This window comes from Lasioglossum baleicum, chromosome 8 (genome assembly GCF_051020765.1).
Source record: "Lasioglossum baleicum chromosome 8, iyLasBale1, whole genome shotgun sequence".
In the NCBI taxonomy this organism is placed as follows: Eukaryota; Metazoa; Arthropoda; class Insecta; order Hymenoptera; family Halictidae; genus Lasioglossum; species Lasioglossum baleicum.
The window spans coordinates 4,721,864-4,743,018 of record NC_134936.1 but is presented as its reverse complement, the minus strand read 5'-3'; the positions used below and the strand labels follow the sequence as shown (position 1 = coordinate 4,743,018).

Below are 21,155 nucleotides of genomic sequence, written 5' to 3'. Positions count from 1 at the left end.
CTTTAATTTTTCAAATTTCGATTTCAACCAATTTCAAGTTCAATTTCTACTCTTCTATTTCAACTTCAACTTTTCAATTTCAATTTCGACTTCACTTTCCATTTCCACTTCACTTTCAACTTTAATTTGCATTTCAACTACAATTTGCGATTTCAACATCAATTTCAAGTTCAATTTCTATTCTTCTATTTCAACTTCAACTCTTCAATTTCAACTTCAATTTTTCAACTTCAACTCTTCAATTTCAACTTCAATTTTTCAAATTTTGATTTCAACATCAATTCTAAGTTCAATTTCTACTCTTCTATTTCAACTTTCACTTCAATTTCAACTCGTCGATCTCAACTTCAATTTTTCAAATATTTCAAAGTTAAACCTAGCTTTATCAGAAGAACGAATGTGCAATTGACATAAAAAGTGTAATAAAAATAACAATTGCAATTAAATCACTATAAAAATAATAAAAATTGAAGTTGAAATTGAAATTTGAAAAATTGAAGAGCACGTAGAACAATAAAAAGGAAAGTGAAAAAAATTTATAAAAAATGCAGACAATGCTCAAATCGCTCGGCCACCGACCGCTGTGACAAGAGGTTTTCACTCATAGAATATAACCCACATGTCGCATTTCAATATCGATTATCTCGAAAACGGGTTCCTGTTGGCGGCTAAAACCAATTGAATAGTTCATGAGGGTGCGTAAGTTATGTCTACACAAAAATTCGTTGCGATCCGACGTTCTTGTAAGGAAATACTTACAATATGAATCGATGTTACCAGATCGGTGTTCGGATCAGGACTAAACGAGAGCTCGAGCCGTGTCCGTCACGGCTTTTATAGCTCTCAATTGGTGGTGAGGAGTGGTAGTGCGGGATGATTTTACACGGAAGTTCCGGTGACGTCGCGTATACGTTTTAGCCTATTTCGGCTTCCGTTTCCCGTCAACAGTAGTTTCTGGGCGAGGGAAACGCGCGGTGCGGTCGGTTCGGTGACTCGCTAAGCAGCAATGATGCCAGATGCGGGGAGTCACGGTGAAATTATGTACCCACTCTCAGATGACGAGGAATGAGTGGGGCGAATGGAAGACACGTTGCACGTGCGCGATGGGGACCGTGGAGTGTGCGCCTGCGCACGGTGCTGGAATGGAACAGTGGAAGGCGTAAGGAGGAGAGTACATGAGCTCCGTTCGGAGCTCATTCTGGTATCACTGCTACGCAGCGAGTTGACGACGCGGTGCGGTTTCGGTGAACGGTCTGCTAATAACAAGCCTGTTACAACTGTATTATACATAAGCTACTATGTAAAATATTAGACATAAACTTCTTCGTTTGCTCAACAGATACGATCAGGCGCAGAAACATGTTCACAGTCACGAGGGTGCGAAGTGGGGTTGGGGAGACAAGGACATGGAGTCCGAGGAGATCAAGGAAGTAGAGATCATAAACAAATCCAATTAATGTAATCGTATTCAAGGGATTTTGCGAGAATGTTGGGATGAGTTCTCGCTGTAGGGGTCGGGTATCGAAAGAAAAGTGATCAATCGATCACAACGTCGATTAATATTTATATTACACATTTATTAATATTTATTATACACACACCCGTCAGTTGGTCGTTTGATGAATCGTTTAGTAATATCGAATTTGTATCAACAGTTCCCGCGAAGAAAACAAGATTGGAGTCCTCCTCGGACCAGAAAATGTTTTATCGACGGTATTAGAAAATTTCTCGAACCATCGACTAGTTCCTTTGACATGTTCAAGGTCGAGAAAATAAGTGAAAACGTGATGAGAGCGTTACTTGTTTAAGAAAAGAATTAATCGGTGGCCTTTTCAAGTTATTGTTTCGAGCGATACAATTAGATTATCGTTAAAAAACCACAATACGTATGTGCATCGATGCATGCCTGTCAGGTGTATAGTAGGTGTATAGATATAAAATCTGTTTTTAATATTCAAATATATACTATATACACGATATCTATTTTACATTACGTAACAAATTTTTTTTTAAATAAGCAGGAGATATTTATTTCATGTTACGAGAAAAATATTATTTTCTAAATATAAAATGAATGTATATTTAATATAAGAAATAAAATATTTTTTTTAATATGCAGGAAATATTTTATGTTTATCATGGCAAAATATTTGTTCCAGAATATGCTGGAGGACATGCACACCTTTCATATTATGAATGAAATTCGGTCCATTTAATATTGGAAGTTAAATGTTTACTTTTAATGTACTTTGAATTCGTGTGTGTCACACACTTAATCGACATACATTTATATTATACGAACATTAATTAATTAACTAATAAGTATTTTCTTCAATAAAGACAGGTTTTGAAAATATCTCGAGAACTGATCATTTTGTACCTATACATATTTTGTATTCATATTTATACATATTTGGTACTCAAACAATTTTTTACGTAGATTGAACAGAGGAATGGATTAGTGTAACAAAAAATATGCATTTCGATTTGAAGAAATGATGCAACTGTTATAATTGCACATACACAGTTGCACCTAAAAAATCTAAGGGCCCATTTCTCTTATGATAGTGTAACAGACCTGTCATAAGCAAGCCTGTTACTAAGTCCGCGCCCCGAATATAGCCGGGCGAGTCCGACCGAAACCGAATCGAGTCGGCAACACACCGAGTAGCGAACCGCCGGCTCCCCGCTACCGAATAGAGTCGCCCCTCACCGCGGTACCCCGCGCCACCAAACTGCCGAGCCTATACCGACACCTCCGCGCGTTCCCCTCGTCAATAAACCGCATTTGGCGGGAACCGGATACCGAATTACAGTAAATCTGGCGGGAAACGGAAAACATACGTCACTTCGAACACCCTGCCGCACTTCACCTCCTCACCACCCACTTAGACCTATAAAAGGCGCAACGTCCACGAGTCGATCTCTCATTCCGTTCGCAACGCTGATATGAGAAACACCAACCTGCAGACTTATGACTTCGTAAGTATATCCTTGGTGAACACCATCCTAATCCCTGGCCTACGACGACGAGCTTGTATCGCTGCGTGAACTCCTCCTTGTCGAGAGGCACTCCGTTTTCCGCCGGTGACGGCCGCGTTCGCACCGAAGCAGCGGAGGCAAGCTGCCCCGTTGAAATCCCGACCGCGTCGGAGTCGGCTCGACGGAAGAGATGCGCCATCCTTCCCCGCCGCCGAAAGACCTACCCGGGAACCGTAAATGTCCGGTACGCTACCGACATTCCGAACCCCAACAATCTAAACCTGGGTAGAATGATGCATCCTCGCCGAGATCCTAGTCCTAGTCTGTAAGCGTCTGCATGCACCAGGTCCACGCGAAATACCGCGAAACTAAGCCGCGAATAACGTCACCTCGATCTCCGATATTTCCGTCATCGCAATCTCCGATATGCCCGACACCGCGATCTCCGATATTTCCGACACCGCGATCACGGATATTGCCGACACCACGATTCATTAGCTCCGCGGAACAAACACAGTGAGATTTGATTAAAATACACCACGAGTCATTATTTCACCCCGCGCACCACGTCTTCCGATTCCGATCCCGTCCTCGTTCATGATTCGACCCTGGCACGACGAGCTACAACGGCCGAGGACGATACGCCGCGAATTACTCGCGATCCGAACGAGAACCGTTACAATATTTTTTTCGTAAATGCATTGTAACATTCCAACGTAGGGAGAATGTGCCGACTCAATCGGCTGTCCAGGGTTTTTCGGAACCACGAATGAACAACACTGATACGGGTAACACAGATCTCTTTATTATGGGCCGAGGCCCTGTATCACAACATGTGCGTCGAACGGCGACGCGGATCGGTTATAACATGAGTGACACGGGTTTTATCGAAACGCGAATTATACATCGAAAATGAACGTAACGGCGAAATGAACGCAGCGCGAAATGATCGAAGCGAAACGCAAAGTGAATGGAACGCGAAATGAACTGGACGCAACGTGAAATGATTGGAACGCGCAACTTAAGACTATCGACGGCGTAAAACAGAAATACACGCGACGGCGGATTAGGAAACGCGGACTACTACTGACTAGGACTTAGCTTACTAACGATTCGAGAACGATCTCGACACTGGGCGGTGGCCGCAATGACCGTCTTATGGCCGTACTCTGCTTCGCATGGCGCAGGTAGTCGGGAACGAGGTGCTCGCAGTGTATGCCGCCCACGGACCTAAGGACTGATAAAAGTAGATTTATGGGTGAGAGGGGGTGTCCCCAAAGACGGAAGGGGAATCAACTTGTCGGCCATCTTGGTAGGCAGATCTATGGTGCGCTCTATAGGCGACTTTAAATACTAGTGTAGCGTCTGTCCTCGTCCGTGCTACATCTCTAGCATGAAACATAACGCACTTTACTGTGAGTAAATCGGTGGCACATGGATCAGGGAGATACTATTGTGGGATCAGGACCCCCAGATCAAGTATACTGTAGGATATTGGGTAGAATGGGAGGGTTCCGTGGGTGAGCGCGTTAGTCGATCGGTTACCACCAGTGAGGCCGGGGTTCGATTCCCGCGGCGGCGGTGCCCTCATTTTTCCTGAGATCCTACACTATTAAGGGGGTACTATACCCTCGATTTGTAACTAGAAAATAACTATTTATCAATGTTATAAACCTCTGTGCAAAAAAAAAGTTTGGTAACATTGATAAACACGCAACTGCCTAATGAACACGAGATGGAGTTGCTTCCTATTTCTATATTCTATTCAGCTCGTCGCGAATGCCGTTACACAGGGCAGCTCGCACTAATATCAGTGCCACCGATGAGAATATCTAACTCATCTGTGTCAGTTTTGCTATGATTCCACGATGACAGCAGTGCAGCAGTGAAATGTTGCACAATATCACAGCACTGATTGACAGTCCTCCTGACTAGGCGCCATCTCGTCTAAACGAACTGCACTAAAATTGGCTCTAGACTGGCTCTGCATCCGGGAGGACCTCTGTCTTCATGGGGAAATCTATGCTAATGTGAATGAAATCACGCGCCTCGATTTTTTGACCTTATACGAGCATATTTTGAGCTGCACAAAGGTTCATTTGATAGAGGAAGGTTCATTACAAGGCGCTCTTCTCGTCATATCAGTCAAAAAAGTCTCTTTGAGACAGAAAAATACATTGAAATCTGCGGTTATTTTTCTAGATTTTTTCTCTACTTTGGGCACTCATATTATTAGATATAAACATAATCTCGTTAAATCATGAGAAGACCGCCCTGTATTTAACCTTCTTCTACAGAATGAGTCCTCACCCAGCTCACAATATGTTCAAATAACGACAAAAAATCGAGGCGCGCAAACCCATGTTTCGACCAAAAATCTAGTAAGATTCTAGTTATTTTCTAGTTACAATCCGAGGGTATAGTACCCCCTTAAATGATATTAATGTGTATCAACGCACAGAAAACACAAAGCACGACGATTCATCAAGTGTTAAGTATACAGACTACTACACTGACACCCTGTATACGTGTTACAGACGCTACACTAGTATTCAAAATCGCCTATAGAGCGCACCACAGATCTGCCTACCAAGATGGCCGACAAGTTGATTCCCCTTCAGTCTTTGGGGTCACCCCCCCAGGGTTACGCTCAGTCCTTAGGTCCGTGATGCCGCCTGAGCGTTAGGGATTCCTCGTGCCGTGTGACACTTCAGGCGAAGAGTCCCGTGCCGTGTGACAGTTGGGTCTAGGATGCCCGGTGGTGCGTGCCACTTCGGCCAGCGGAGATTTATGTCTCTCGCAGGAAGGGTCTCCCCGTGCCGTGTGACACTTGGGGCCGTGGAGTGGTGCGTAGGAAAAGGTTGGGGACAGCTCGTAGTACAATCATAGCATTCGAGAATTCTCTCTAATCGGCAGACCGTAACTCGAACTGTCTGATGCAGCCTTCGCTGCCCTATTTATCCGTGTATCGCGATCTATTTGAATCCGCGGTGTCGCGGTAGCCACCTCGTAGCGCTTCGCGGTTTCGCGTGGCGCGCTCATGTTCGGTATTCGGGGGAGATGTCTCGCGTCAACTATATTCATTACAGCATTAATAACGGAGTTATGGCTTAAACAATTGCGTGAAACACCCTGTATACTATAACAATACATGTTTTCACAATAAAATGTTTTTGTTTATTTAGCAAATATATTGTATATGTTTATATTAGATATGTATTGTGACGTGGCAGTTTTGACAACGGGGCTGCGAACACGGATCCGTGTACACGGATCCGTATATTACACGCATCCGTTCGTCGGCACGTTCGAGTCCGACAACTGAGGCGTTATTGTTTTTAGATCGAATTCTTTTCTACTGTTGACGTTAGAAGTGAGACAATAATAAAGTTGCGGTAAATTGTTCGACGTTAAATGACCGTATATTAAAATGCATATGTAAAATAAAATTGCGAACACTTGTGAAATTAAAATACACGGGTACCCGTGTACTTAGTATTATATTACGTGCATTAAAATTCGGATTCGTTTATTGCACGTGAAATAGGGACCTCTATTAGATGTGATTCTGGAAGCGGGTAGCGCAGATGGAAAGAGATACTGAATAAACTAGCGCAAATAGCGCACGAAATAAAACAGGTGTTAGAAGAGCGATGCGTTTATTACGAAATAGAGAGCGATACTGACGTGAAAGAGAACAATACAAAGAAAAAGAAAGGATTACATAGACAGACATAAGTATGGATTTAAAGACGGCAGCATTGGTGACGCGTAAATATAAACAGAAAACGTATTTGTGTAACGCCCGCGTTACTTGAGGATTGAGCGTGAACAACGACTGTCCAGAGCTAACACACATTTTGAAAAACAAATTTTTGGATTACAGGTGTTACGTCCCACGTCGGATATGCTCCGACGAAACGAGCCCAGACGGGGCGTGGACGTAACCGACCAATTTTATTTAAGACGATCTTAGATCCACGTGGCGCGTAACGTCCACGTCTGATCAGGGACCCGATACCGGTGTTCGTCGTTGTTGAAAAGGGCGAAGAGGGGAATAAATGCGAACCGAGACGGACGTCGTCCGTCGTGAACACCGCGTAGAACTAACACGCGTCGCGGTAGTAGAGATGGTTCCCAGTGGTCGAAGTGTCACTATGCGGGTGTGTGCAACTCGTCCGAACGCGTGGGTTTGCTCGATTTGTGACAGGAGATTTCGATCGAAGGGAATTAGCGTTCTCTCGGTACCGAGCACCCTCTGGGCTCAGACGTACACGATTGATACACCAATTTTAGGGTTAGAAGAACGGACGTAGGAAGTCTAAGGAATTTGCGGAACAGGTCGGAGTCGAACAACCCGATGAAACACCACGCGCACACTCACTTTCGCGATCACTTTAACCGGTCACCGGGAACGACACTTTAGAAGTGGAAGATATCGAGGAGCAGGATGTTGCTGAATAAAGCTGCGAAGTAATAGGTTTAAACAAACAAAGTATAATGAATCAAAATGGATACAAAGTGATGATTTGCGAGCAGAACTCGTGAAACAAAATATAATGACGGCTTGCGAGCAAGCTCGAACGAAATATATGGCACAGAATAGCAATGCTAATATGAAAGATGGTGCGAGCGAGCTCGTACAAACAAAATAACACAGAAATAGCAATTGTAATATGAATGATAAAGCGAGCGAGCTCGTGTGAACAAAATAGCGCAGAAATAGCAATTGTAATAAGAATTATAAAGCGAGCAAGCTCGTATAAACAAAATAGCACAGAGAAGGCAATTATAATATGAAAGATAACGCGAGCAAGCTCGTATAAACAAAATAGCACAGAGAAAGCAATTATAATACGAAAAGTAATGCGAGCGAGCTCGTGTGAACAAAAATAGCGCAGAAAAGCAATTATAATGTGAAAGATAATGCGAGCAAGCTCGTATAAACAAAATGGCACAGAGAAATATCTGTAAATTTGGTATAAATGTCTACGAGCAAACTCGACGAATAATTTAGAACAATTGAGATATAACTGTAATGAAAATGGTAGAAATTGTAAGATGCAATACGACCTGAGTATCGTGAGCGATTTTGAACAGAGTCCGAAAACGCGAGAAAATGGACTAAACTAGATTAAAGTCCGAAAACGCGATTTGAACTCGACTGACGACGCTAGAGAACTGAACTGTATAAATTCCGAAACTGGAAGAGAGTCTGAACTGTATGAAATTCGGAACTAGAAGAGCGTCTGAACTAGAAGAGTGCCTGAACTAGAAGAGAGTCTGAACTAGAAGAGAGCGATTCGCGCGATTTCGTCTTATTTATAATGAGAGCGCGGACCATAGGGATTCGGTGAACCGTGAAGTCCTTTGTCTAAATCGTTCGAGGTACGGACGAATATGTTGTCGTCAATGTATACTTTTCGCAGTTCGAACGAAACGACGGTTTAGATGTACGTACACCTGTACTCGCGGTTGCCATGCTGGCGTCCGCTTGTACCGGTGACTATCGCGTCTTTTCCGATTCCCTATGTTCACGCTCACGGGGATACGTATATATATATATATATATAAATACGCGTAAGATATATATACATATCGCTGTGTACGGATTTAAACGCGATTTCGGTTTGGATTTTACGAAGGAGGTATAAGCATGTATAAGTATACCATATATATATATATATACATATATATATATGTATATACGGCGAGAATTTGCTCATATGAACAAAACCGACGCAACACGTCGGTACGACGTTACACCTTACCCCTTGGGGGCGCGAACTTTTCCGGCGGCAACGCAGTGAAACGCGGATGCTGCTGACGACGTGTTGGATATGGGGGGGGGGGGGGGGGTCAGCTGAGGAAGCTCCAGAACCAACGTCGGACGACGTCACACCTTCCTCCTCGGGGCGGCGGCCCAACGGGTGGCCCCCCGGTGGTAGTGCCCCACCAGCTGCAGAAGCGGCATTAGGGCGCCGGGTTGTTGGCTCTCAGCGGAAGCTGATATCGCCGGAGTTCCTCGACATGTGGGCTGCTCCTGAATATGGCCCTGGCCATGACGATGTTGAGCCGCATCCCGCATTCGCTGCAGTCCAACGGGGGTTGCGTGTGATACAGAGGCCCCTTGCAGTTCGCACAAGTGTTCCCCATCCACCTGATCGATTGGATGGAGTGGACGTGGAACGCCTCTCCGGGCCCTTGTACGTGCAGGTTGCAACGCTGGCAGATGTCTCGGCCTTTGGTGTCGGAGTAGACAGTTCCCCGGTAGCACTGGTGCCAGTCAAAGGGAGAGCTGAACCTGACTGCCTTCTCTCTGGCAGTGGGTGTTGGTTGTCCCAGAATACGACCTTGGTCATGGCTATTGCCAGCCGGTATGGGCATTCTTGTAGTTTACAGGGTTCCACGAAGGTGGAGGCTGCACGCCTTGCACATCTTCGTTCCATTGGAATCGGAGAATATGGTCCCCTTGTAACCAGGGAACTCGTCGAATCGGCTCGTGTACTGGGCTGCCTTCTCGGCTGAAATAGCACAGCCATGATATGCTCTGCAGAGATTTGGCGTGTTGTGCCTCAAAACGTAGGGCCATCCTGCGTGTCGAGGCAGTTTCCTTTTTCGAAGGGACAGGCTTGTCCGGATTGCAGGTGAATTGGAGGAGTCACCGTATGCGGTTCCAATGCTACGGCCATCGTTTCGGATCTCGCCGGGCAGTATGAGGCTACGGGAGATCGTTGAGCTTGGTTGGGTTTGGGTGATTTGGGCGGGCGGCGTGATGTACGGTGTTCCCACGGAGCGTAGACTGAAGCAGGTTCCGTTGGTAGTTGACAACAGGTATCCTCGGCGTCTGTTGCGAACTACTGGGACGCGCGAATGTCGATCGTTTATATTTCCAGGCTGTACATTTTCCTTGGATAGCCTGTTTAATTTGTCGCGACGCTTCTTCGACTTCCTCCGCACAATCCAAGAGGAAATTCTATGCGCATAGTCTGGAATTTGTGGCGAAGCAGCATCTGGTACTTCTGTGATTATGTCGTTTATGATTTCCTCGTGGGTTGGCGGGGCTTGGTATTGGTGAATGCGCGTAACGGTATCGCTAGTGGCGATGATCTCGCGTTCGCATGCGTGGGCGCTTCCACGTCGATCTTTCTGGAGATAGGAGAGATCGTGGTTGTCTCGTAATATAGATTTTACGTTTTCAATCTTATCTGGATTGAGATGAGTCAGTGGGATTGTTTCGCAGAGTTCTGTCATACTCGGAGTAGCATCTTGTGGGGAGAAATGAACTCTCTTTGTTTCGAGGTCTGGAATTGGCGCGAGGTGATCATTTTTGATCGACTCGCACGGTCGAGTCGTACGAGATGTAGCGAGATGGTCCGAAACAGTTTCGGACTGTGGATTTGAATTAGAAATAGAATTATCCGAAGCCGATTCGGACTTTGGATTAGAATAATCCGAAGCGGATTCGGATTTTGAATTTGAATTAGAATTAGAATGATCCGAAGCGTATTCGGATTTTGAGTTTGAAATAGGAATATAATAATCCGAAGCGGATTCGGATTTTGGAGTTGGCGCGAGGTGATCGATGTCGATCGACTCGCACGACCGGCTCGTGCGAGATGCAAAGTTAGCGAAGTGATCCGAAACTGATCCGGAATCAGAAATGGGTTTGGGGTGGGAATAGAAAGGGTGGGCTTCGATCTCTTCTACCTTCAGTACCGGTAGGTAGGAGGTCGCCGCTTCGGTCAGTGCAACGCTGCACCGTGGGCTGGCCTTTCCGCGATTGTTTGTGACTCGGCAGTCACCTAAAACTACGTTCGGCTTAATATCTAGGCGAGAAATGTGTCCGGCACTTGGATCATTTACATCGACGGTGACGCACGCTACGGTACGGGCCTCAACCGTGTGCTCGCGCGGATTTGAGAACGGAATAGAGACGTTATCGCGCACGACTGGTTGATTTGTGAAAGAGATTTCGGCTCGCTGTCTGTTCCGCGGGGGTTCGTATCTGCGCGGTGGCGGGAGGGGTCGAGACGCGTTTACAGAATATGAAGGATCCGCGGTACGCCAGGGTTCGCGGTACGCGGGCGTGGGTCGGTCAAAACCCGACGTCGTTCGTCGCTCAAAAGTAGGACTACGCGAATCGTATTCGTCGCGGGGAGGGTAGCCGTAGTAGTCGCGACGTTCAGGCGTACGATTGCGGGGTTTGTGAGATTCGCGAAGTTCGCGAGGAGGGGGATGATATTGGTCGCGATTCTCGGGGGTGCGACGTCGAGGCTCGGGGGAATAATAATCGCGGCGATTGGACGTAGAGGAACGTGCCTCTGAAAAATGTGCGCGGCGATAATCGTCGCGAAGGGGTTCCTGGTATCGGAGTTTATCGAGTTGGTATTGTTTATAGGCGGAAATGGCCTCGTCGAAAACGATTCGTAACGGCTCGTTTCGGAACGGGCGGACCTCTGCGCGTAATGTGGGGATGAGGCCGCGAATGAAACTGTCTATAGTGAGGGTGTCGATATCGTCGACATTGGTCCCGTCGCGGTGACAATCGAGGATCGCGGTGCGTAGGTCTTTTACGCGACTGATAAAGTCAAGCACGTGTTCGGTGGGCCGCTGCGAGATGCTTGCCAGTTCGCCTCGGTACTGGTCAACGAAACGATGGGGACCCAGCACGTCTTTAAGACGGCTGCAGAGGTCTGAAATAGTGGAGCAATCTTCGTCCTCCACGGCCGCGTAGGCGCGACCGCGGAGCTTGTTGCAGACGAGTTTGGTCAGCGTGTGTTCTGCGTACGCGGGTATGACCTCGCGTGCGCGTTTGCACGCTCGGATGAATTGTAGGACGGTCATATTACTGCCATCGAAGGTGGGTATGAATTCTACTGCTTGCTTAACAGTGAAATTCACAGGGTCTGGGCGAGGAGTTTCGGAAAAGGGGGTTGAATCGTAGCGGGGGCGGAAGCGTGCAGCGTTCGAGTCAAGGTGGTTCATCCGCATCTCATGAAGGTCGCGACGCATTGCTAATAGTTCATTTTCACGCGCGCGTTGTTCTGACTCGCGTAGGCTCGCCGCGGTTTCAAGGGCGGCGGCGCGCTCTTGAAGGATGGCTTCTTTCCTGGCGAGTTCCAATTGGAACGCGAACAGGTCCGAGGAGGAGAGGGGTGAGGGCACGTTCGAACTCAATTTTGATGCAGCGGAATCCATCGTGAAGAGAAGGGGTCGGGATACATGTATAAGCCGCCTAAGGGGCGAGAAAGAAGAAGAATTCGGATTAAAACTTCGACAACCAACGACCGGTTTTATTCGGCGATCGTCGTGTCCTACCGACTGCGCCAAAAATACCTCCTGTTACGTCCCGCGTCGGATATGCTCCGACGAAACGAGCCCAGACGGGGCGGGGACGTAACCGACCAATTTTATTTAAGACGATCTTAGATCCACGTGGCGCGTAACGTCCACGTCTGATCAGGGACCCGATACCGGTGTTCGTCGTTGTTGAAAAGGGCGAAGAGGGGAATAAATGCGAACCGAGACGGACGTCGTCCGTCGTGAACACCGCGTAGAACTAACACGCGTCGCGGTAGTAGAGATGGTTCCCAGTGGTCGAAGTGTCACTATGCGGGTGTGTGCAACTCGTCCGAACGCGTGGGTTTGCTCGATTTGTGACAGGAGATTTCGATCGAAGGGAATTAGCGTTCTCTCGGTACCGAGCACCCTCTGGGCTCAGACGTACACGATTGATACACCAATTTTAGGGTTAGAAGAACGGACGTAGGAAGTCTAAGGAATTTGCGGAACAGGTCGGAGTCGAACAACCCGATGAAACACCACGCGCACACTCACTTTCGCGATCACTTTAACCGGTCACCGGGAACGACACTTTAGAAGTGGAAGATATCGAGGAGCAGGATGTTGCTGAATAAAGCTGCGAAGTAATAGGTTTAAACAAACAAAGTATAATGAATCAAAATGGATACAAAGTGATGATTTGCGAGCAGAACTCGTGAAACAAAATATAATGACGACTTGCGAGCAAGCTCGAACGAAATATATGGCACAGAATAGCAATGGTAATATGAATTATAAAGCGAGCGAGCTCGTGTGAACAAAATAGCGCAGAAATAGCAATTGTAATAAGAATTATAAAGCGAGCAAGCTCGTATAAACAAAATAGCACAGAGAAGGCAATTATAATATGAAAGATAACGCGAGCAAGCTCGTATAAACAAAATAGCACAGAGAAAGCAATTATAATACGAAAAGTAATGCGAGCGAGCTCGTGTGAACAAAAATAGCGCAGAAAAGCAATTATAATGTGAAAGATAATGCGAGCAAGCTCGTATAAACAAAATGGCACAGAGAAATATCTGTAAATTTGGTATAAATGTCTACGAGCAAACTCGACGAATAATTTAGAACAATTGAGATATAACTGTAATGAAAATGGTAGAAATGGTAAGATGCAATACGACCTGAGTATCGTGAGCGATTTTGAACAGAGTCCGAAAACGCGAGAAAATGGACTAAACTAGATTAAAGTCCGAAAACGCGATTTGAACTCGACTGACGACGCTAGAGAACAGAACTGTATAAATTCCGAAACTGGAAGAGAGTCTGAACTGTATGAAATTCGGAACTAGAAGAGCGTCTGAACTAGAAGAGTGCCTGAACTAGAAGAGAGTCTGAACTAGAAGAGAGAGATTCGCGCGATTTCGTCTTATTTATAATGAGAGCGCGGACCATAGGGATTCGGTGAACCGTGAAGTCCTTTGTCTAAATCGTTCGAGGTACGGACGAATATGTTGTCGTCAATGTATACTTTTCGCAGTTCGAACGAAACGACGGTTTAGATGTACGTACACCTGTACTCGCGGTTGCCATGCTGGCGTCCGCTTGTACCGGTGACTATCGCGTCTTTTCCGATTCCCTATGTTCACGCTCACGGGGATACGTATATATATATATATATAAATACGCGTAAGATATATATACATATCGCTGTGTACGGATTTAAACGCGATTTCGGTTTGGATTTTACGAAGGAGGTATAAGCATGTATAAGTATACCATATATATATATACGGCGAGAATTTGCTCATATGAACAAAACCGACGCAACACGTCGGTACGACGTTACACAGGTAACAAAAAATAATTAACAAAAGTTTACGCAATAAAATTTAATCAATTAATTTTTTATTTTGATATAAAAAACCAAAATGTTTACATTTTCAGGTAAAACGCGTTTTTTTTCGCGTTACAATATTTCCCACAGTTGAAAACAACGTTCGGTACTATATCCGACGTTGCTGGTATCGCCAAATACTTAATTGCAAGTCTTGCAATTGTCGGATATTTGCTTATCCGTGACTTCCACTACTGATACGGACATAAATCAAACCGTAACTGTGGTTCCGCAATATATTTTTCGTATTCTCCGTGTATGTCGGACATGTCAACAATGTCGTCATTATATAAAAATTGTAAGGTAATTATGCATAAAAGGTCCCACCCCACTGTGTGTGGTCCCACCCCACAATATGTATGTATATAAAGTGAGCTTTTAATTTTGAAAAAGGACGCGTTTACTACCTGAGAATGTAAACATTTTGGTTTTTTGTATAATACTAAAATAGAAAATTAATTTAATAAATTGTATTTCGTAAAATTGTGTTAATTATTTTTTGTTACCTGTAGCTCAAAAATTTGTTTTTCAAAATGTGTGTTAGCTCTGGACAGTCATTGTTCACGCTCACGCCTCAAGTAACGCGGGCGTTACACAAATACGTTTTCTGTTTATATTTACGCGTCACCAATGCTGCCGTCTTTAAATCCATACTTATGCCTGTCTATGTAATCCTTTCTTTTTCTTTGTATTGTTCTCTTTCACGTCAGTATCGCTCTCTATTTCGTAATAAACGCATCGCTCTTCTAACACCTGTTTTATTTCGTGCGCTATTTCCGCTAATTTATTCAGTATCTCTTTCCATCTGCGCTACCCGCTTCCAGAATCACATCTAATAGAGGTCCCTATTTCACGTGCAATAAACGAATCCGAATTTTAATGCACGTAATATAATACTAAGTACACGGGTACCCGTGTATTTTAATTTCACAAATGTTCGCAATTTTATTTTACATATGCATTTTAATATACGGTCATTTAACGTCGAACAATTTACCGCAACTTTATTATTGTCTCACTTCTAACGTCAACAGTAGAAAAGAATTTGATCTAAAAACAATAACGCCTCAGTTGTCGGACTCGAACGTGCCGACGAACGGATCCGTGAATACGGATCCGTGTTCGCAGCCCCGTGTTACACGGATCTGTATTCACGTGTTCGTGGATCCGCATTCACGGATCCTTAAATTCGTACTACACGGTTCACGTACCACGTGTACACGTGTATTTTAGTACACGTCCAAAACCGCGATCTCTAGTACCTACTGTCGGGGTCATAGGGCAACCAATGGCAACAATTTCCCCTTTATCCAGGGAATCGGTGAACTGTTGGAAGCCCAAGTTGGCCATCCCGCCTCATAAGGGTACCCGCCGCCGCTCTACCTCCCCTGTTTGGGGGATAGAGTAAGGAAAAGGGGGTGGTCAGCGAACAAATGGTACTACTGTGGAAACTGGGCATGGACCCTACTAAAAAATGGAATCAAGAAACCCAAACGGAATTAAGAAAACCTTTAAGGGAAAGGTCGGGTGGACGGAGCTAATTGCTGAACACCGACCAGAACCGAGGATGATGGTCACATCCAAACAATCAGCCATACTTTCTAGGATGTGTCAAGCCCACCCAAGAAGGAAGATCTCGATGAACCCGATATCAAATCTCTCAGTAGACAGATTTCGGCGAAGTTGGTGAACCCTTCCTTCTCAACCCCAGCGCGAAGTAGACTCGGCAAGAGAAGACCATATGGAATTGATATCTCGGCCCAGCCGTGATTTCGATAAAGTCGCATCGGATCCCAAGTAGCAGTAACTTCCTCCCAATGGTCAAACAATACGCGGTCCCGTGCATCTTGAACTCCCAATAGACTCACAGCACAGGCGGAGGGATTAGCCCTAGGGGAGGGTGTGGGCAGGTTTCTGGACTATCCGGAAACAGAGTAGGGACGGGCTTCAAAAACTTGACACATTCAACATGAAAATTATGGTGAAGTGGGGGGAGTCTGAAAGGGCAGGCCAGACACCCTGCAGGTCTGAATTGCAGCTACCAGCTACAATTACTTGTAAGTCTTGTAACTGCTACTAACAATTACAGTTACAGTTACATGTAATTGGAATTGGAATTGCAATTACTTTCGCTCAACCAGTAATTGTAATTGCGGACCACAATTACAATTACAGTGATTCGTCAAGTAATTGCAATTACCAATTACAATTACATGTAATTGTAATTGTATTTCTGCCATTCCAAATTACAGTAATTGGCAAGTAATTGTAATTGTAATTGAAATTACATTTTGCCCAACTCTGCCTGCAACCCGCAAAAGGGCCGAGTGCCGGCAGCGCCAATTGTGATACTGCTGATGAAAGGCAGTGATGCCAGAATCGGGGACGCGAGGACGCTTCCCCTCCAGCACAGGACCCCCCACTCTGACGGACCGTCCTCGCCGTTGCTTCTGCTGCGCACGCGCGACACACGAACGTACTTCTACCCTGCCCGTGTGAGTGCATGCTCGATTGCACGCGCGCTACACAAACAAGCGTACCTCTACCATGTCCGTGTGACTACCTGCTCGACCGAACGCGTCGGCGACGCGTTCCTTCGATTTTCACCAATTTTCATGTTGCCGAAATTTCGGAAGCACGAGTCGGAAAGTCGGCATCTGGAGACGGCGCGCATTTGAATCCCGGGACGGCGCGGCACGGCGCGGTGCACATTTTGCTATAACTTTTGATCTAAAAAAGATATCGAAGCGAAATTTGGACTAAATTTTTTTTTAAGAAACCGGGTTTAATGGTTCACCCTAAAATATGTTTTGTATTTCTTAAAAAATTTTTCTCGTTGATTTTTAAAGTTAAGGTGGACCAGAAGGCCCCCAACACAAATTGATTTTTAGTCGAACCATGCTCAATAAACACACACAATTACGAACAAATTTTTAAATATTCCACTTAATAGCACACATGATTGAGATTTCTTCAGATTTTTCAAATTATACAGACATGTTTAAAAAAATTGAAAATCTCGAAACATTCGAAGAAAATGCATATTTCGTATTGAACTTTTCGAGATACCAGTTTTATAAAAATTCATTAGTCCGATATTATTGAAACAATTGTCCTTAATTTTTCTCAGAATTTTTTATAAATTTTATCGTTGTTAAAAAATCAAAATCAATTTTTTCGATACTTCTTTGTTGATGTATTATGTAATACTGAATATTTTTATAATCAGAAAAATAATGTACAGACTTGATAATGCAATATAAAATATTTTATTTACGTTATATTTCAATATACATATGTGCATCACTCCTAACAATTTTGGTAATCACATAATTATTGTAACGACATTTTATATATATCAGGTCGTTAAGTATGAAACTAGACAAATAAAACACAAATTTCAAACACATTTGTCAAGTTTCATACATCTCCGGTTACGAAAATCGATTTTAAATGGTCCCTGCCTTTCTGTAACATAACAAAAAAAAACAAAAAATTAGTTAAAGTCATGATTGCAAAGTATAGAATAAAATATTAATGTAACTGAAACAGGTGTGTTTCGTCGTCGTTCGGCTTCCTCGCGTTCGGGCTCCTTGGTGTTGAACAGCTCGCCGACCCAGGGTTCTAAACGACAAGTGGAGTGACGACGCGAGGAACGGAGTCGGTACGGGTGAAATAACTGAGACGAGTCGGTTGCGGGTAAATAGATTATACTCGCTGCCTTTCGGACGCGTAAGCTACGGTGCCTCAGGATACGGTTCCTCAGGATATAGTGCACGGTGATAATGCTACGGTGCCCGTGAGTTTAAAACGTGTGACCGTGAGAGTACTACCTGTAAGAGGCGTAGGGTGCAGGCAGGATGGACAGGAGTAGGATTAGATCGCGACTGTCGTCGTGATCTCCCTACCTAGGCCGGGTTGTAGTGGTCCTTCGATGTCCGTGACGCACGGGTCATCGAAGTTCCTCCGGACAGTCGTTCAGGGAGTACGGTCAAGGTGACGCACCTTGTCTGGCTCGACTGGCTTCGTGGGCGACTCGCCTCACGAGGGTGACTTTCTAGGCGGTTCTTAGGCGACGTCGAAGGGTGACGCACCACTTCTAGTTCAGCCGATTTCGTGGACGACGCGTCTCACGAAATATACCGGTGACGCACCGGGTATGTTCGAGGTGGAGTACAACTCGCACCAGCGGAGCGACAGGATAACTGGACAGGAGGTTCTCCGACGAAGTCAAAGGGTGACGCACCGCTTCTTGTTCGTCGGCTCTCGGAGGCGACGCGCCTGGCGAAAGTGACCGGTGACGCACCGGGTGTTCGAGGTGGAGCACAGCTCGCACCAGCGGAAGTACAGGATAACTGGACAGGAGGTTCTCCAACGAAGTCAAAGGGGTGACGCACCGCTTCTTGTTCGCGGGCTCTCGGAGGCGACGCGCCTGGCGAAAGTGACCGGTGACGCACCGGGTGTTCGAGGTGGAGCACGGCTCGCACCAGCGGACGGGCAGGACGGCAGGGTTCCGACGAGGCCGAAGAGGTGACACACCGCTTCTTGATCGTCGACTCTCGGAGGCGACGCGCCTGGCGAAAGTGACCGGTGACGCACCGGGTGTTCGAGGTAGAGCACGGCTCGTACCAGCGGAACCAGGATGCCGATAACGGCGGAGACGTGGACAACGGTTACAGGTAGAATACTCACAGCACTGGAATATCGCACGATGTTGTCCCTGGATAACTGCTGGCAGACTCAGGTGATTCTAGTCTGTTCGCGACGGCTTTTATAGGGATGGTTTGGTGGTAAGGGATGGTGGTGCGGTGCGGCATTTTGATAATGACGTATACCGTCTTTCGAACAGTATTTTGGAAATTTGATTTGGATTCCCGTTGGAATACGGGCCTGGGTGCGGGGTACGTGCGGTACAGGCGGTGTTGTTGTTGTGACAGGAGGCCGGTGGTACTTTACTAGATTCGCGTCGTCGTGTATAACCGGCGGAGGTTTGCTAGGGGTTTATTCGTAACAGGCCTACGTTATGTAGGTCTGTTACATAACTTTATAGTATAGTTTATACTTATCTTTTCTTTGAAGTCATTCTTGAATCTGCTAATATTGATTTTACGTTACCGCGATTTTAAATGGTCCTCTGTCTTTCTACAACATAAAAAAAAACACATAGTTAAAGTTATAAGTACAAAGTACTTACAGAATGAAATATTAATGTAACGATACACTTCGCTTTCCTTTGAAGTCATTCTTGAATCTGCTATTTCATTACCGCTGACACCCACGCGTTGCTATATTCATAGAAAAAGTAGACATAATTAAAATCGTAATTCTAATTGCAATCTTGTAGGACTCAATATAAATAGTAACGTATACTTATCTTTTTTTATCGATGAATATGGTAACTCACTAAAATAAATTCGTAATAAGATAAAAAAATGTTAAAAACCCATTAAAAAGTATTAAAAACGCGACAGAGAAACTGGAGGCTGTTTACTATAATAATAATAATAATAATAATAATAATAATAATAGTATTTTATTTCCCATTTCGGGGTACAAACGCGGACCTCCGCTCCGCTTACAAACTTCACCTTCCTTATCTCTTCATTCTTAACTTAAATTTTCACTTAAACGCGAGAGAGAGAGCACACCGTTCACTCATTCCTCACACATTCTTCTTCACTCATTCACACACTCTGGACCCCCGGTTCCGCTGCTCATCCTTTCTCTCATCTCTTCCACTCTCTTCATCCATACTGGAGGCTGTTTACTATATGAACTAAACTATCGAACGATTGACGAAGAAAACAGGACCTCACTAGTTCGTAAACGAGTGCAAAGTTAATTGTTTATAACTTTGCGAGGGCGATGAATTTTCATATAAATGCTTTCTGGACAACGTAAAATCTATATTAGCAGATTCAAGAATGACTTCAAAGAAAAGATAAGTATAAACTATACTATAAAGTTACATTAATATTTTATTCTATACTTTGCGATCATGACTTTAACTAATTTTTTGTTTTTTTTTGTTATGTTACAGAAAGGCAGGGACCATTTAAAATCGATTTTCGTAACCGGAGATGTATGAAACTTGACAAATGTGTTTGAAATTTGTGTTTTATTTGTCTAGTTTCATACTTAACGACCTGATATATATAAAATGTCGTTACAATAATTATGTGATTACCAAAATTGTTAGGAGTGATGCACATATGTATATTGAAATATAACGTAAATAAAATATTTTATATTGCATTATCAAGTCTGTACATTATTTTTCTGATTATAAAAATATTCAGTATTAGAATTCAGTTAGAATTCAGTATCGAAAAAATTGATTTTGATTTTTTAACAACGATAAAATTTATAAAAAATTCTGAGAAAAATTAAGGACAATTGTTTCAATAATATCGGACTAATGAATTTTTATAAAACTGGTATCTCGAAAAGTTCAATACGAAATATGCATTTTCTTCGAATGTTTCGAGATTTTCAATTTTTTTAAACATGTCTGCATAATTTGAAAAATCTGAAAAAATCTCAATCATGTGTGCTATTAAGTGGAATATTTATTAATTTTTTCGTAATTGTTTATTGAGCATGGTTCGACTAAAAATCAATTTGTATTGGGGGCCCTCTGGACCACCTTAACTTTAAAAATCAACGAAAAAAATTATTTAAGAAATACAAAACATATTTTCGGATGAACCATTAAACCCGGTTTAAAAAAAAAATTTAGTCCAAATTTAGCTTCGATATCTTTTTTAGATCAAAAGTTATAGCAAAATGTACACCGCGCCGTCCAGGGATTCAAATGCGCGCTGTCTCCAGATGCCGACTTTCCGACTCATGCTTCCGAAACTTCGGCAACGTGAAAATTGGTGAAAATCGAAGGAACGCGTCGGCGTCGTTCGGTCGAGCAGGTAGTCACACGGACATGGTAGATGTACGCTTGTGTGTAGCGCGCGTGCAATCGAGCAGGCACTCACAC

At 44.4% G+C, this 21,155-nt stretch overlaps 1 protein-coding gene across 1 annotated transcript in view; it reads left to right on the top strand.

Moving 5' to 3' along the window:
* The window catches only part of LOC143211107 (acyl-CoA Delta-9 desaturase-like), a 256,986-nt gene that overhangs the window by 38,066 nt on the left and 197,765 nt on the right, over positions 1-21,155 (top strand). The gene's annotated exons all lie outside the window — the stretch shown is intronic.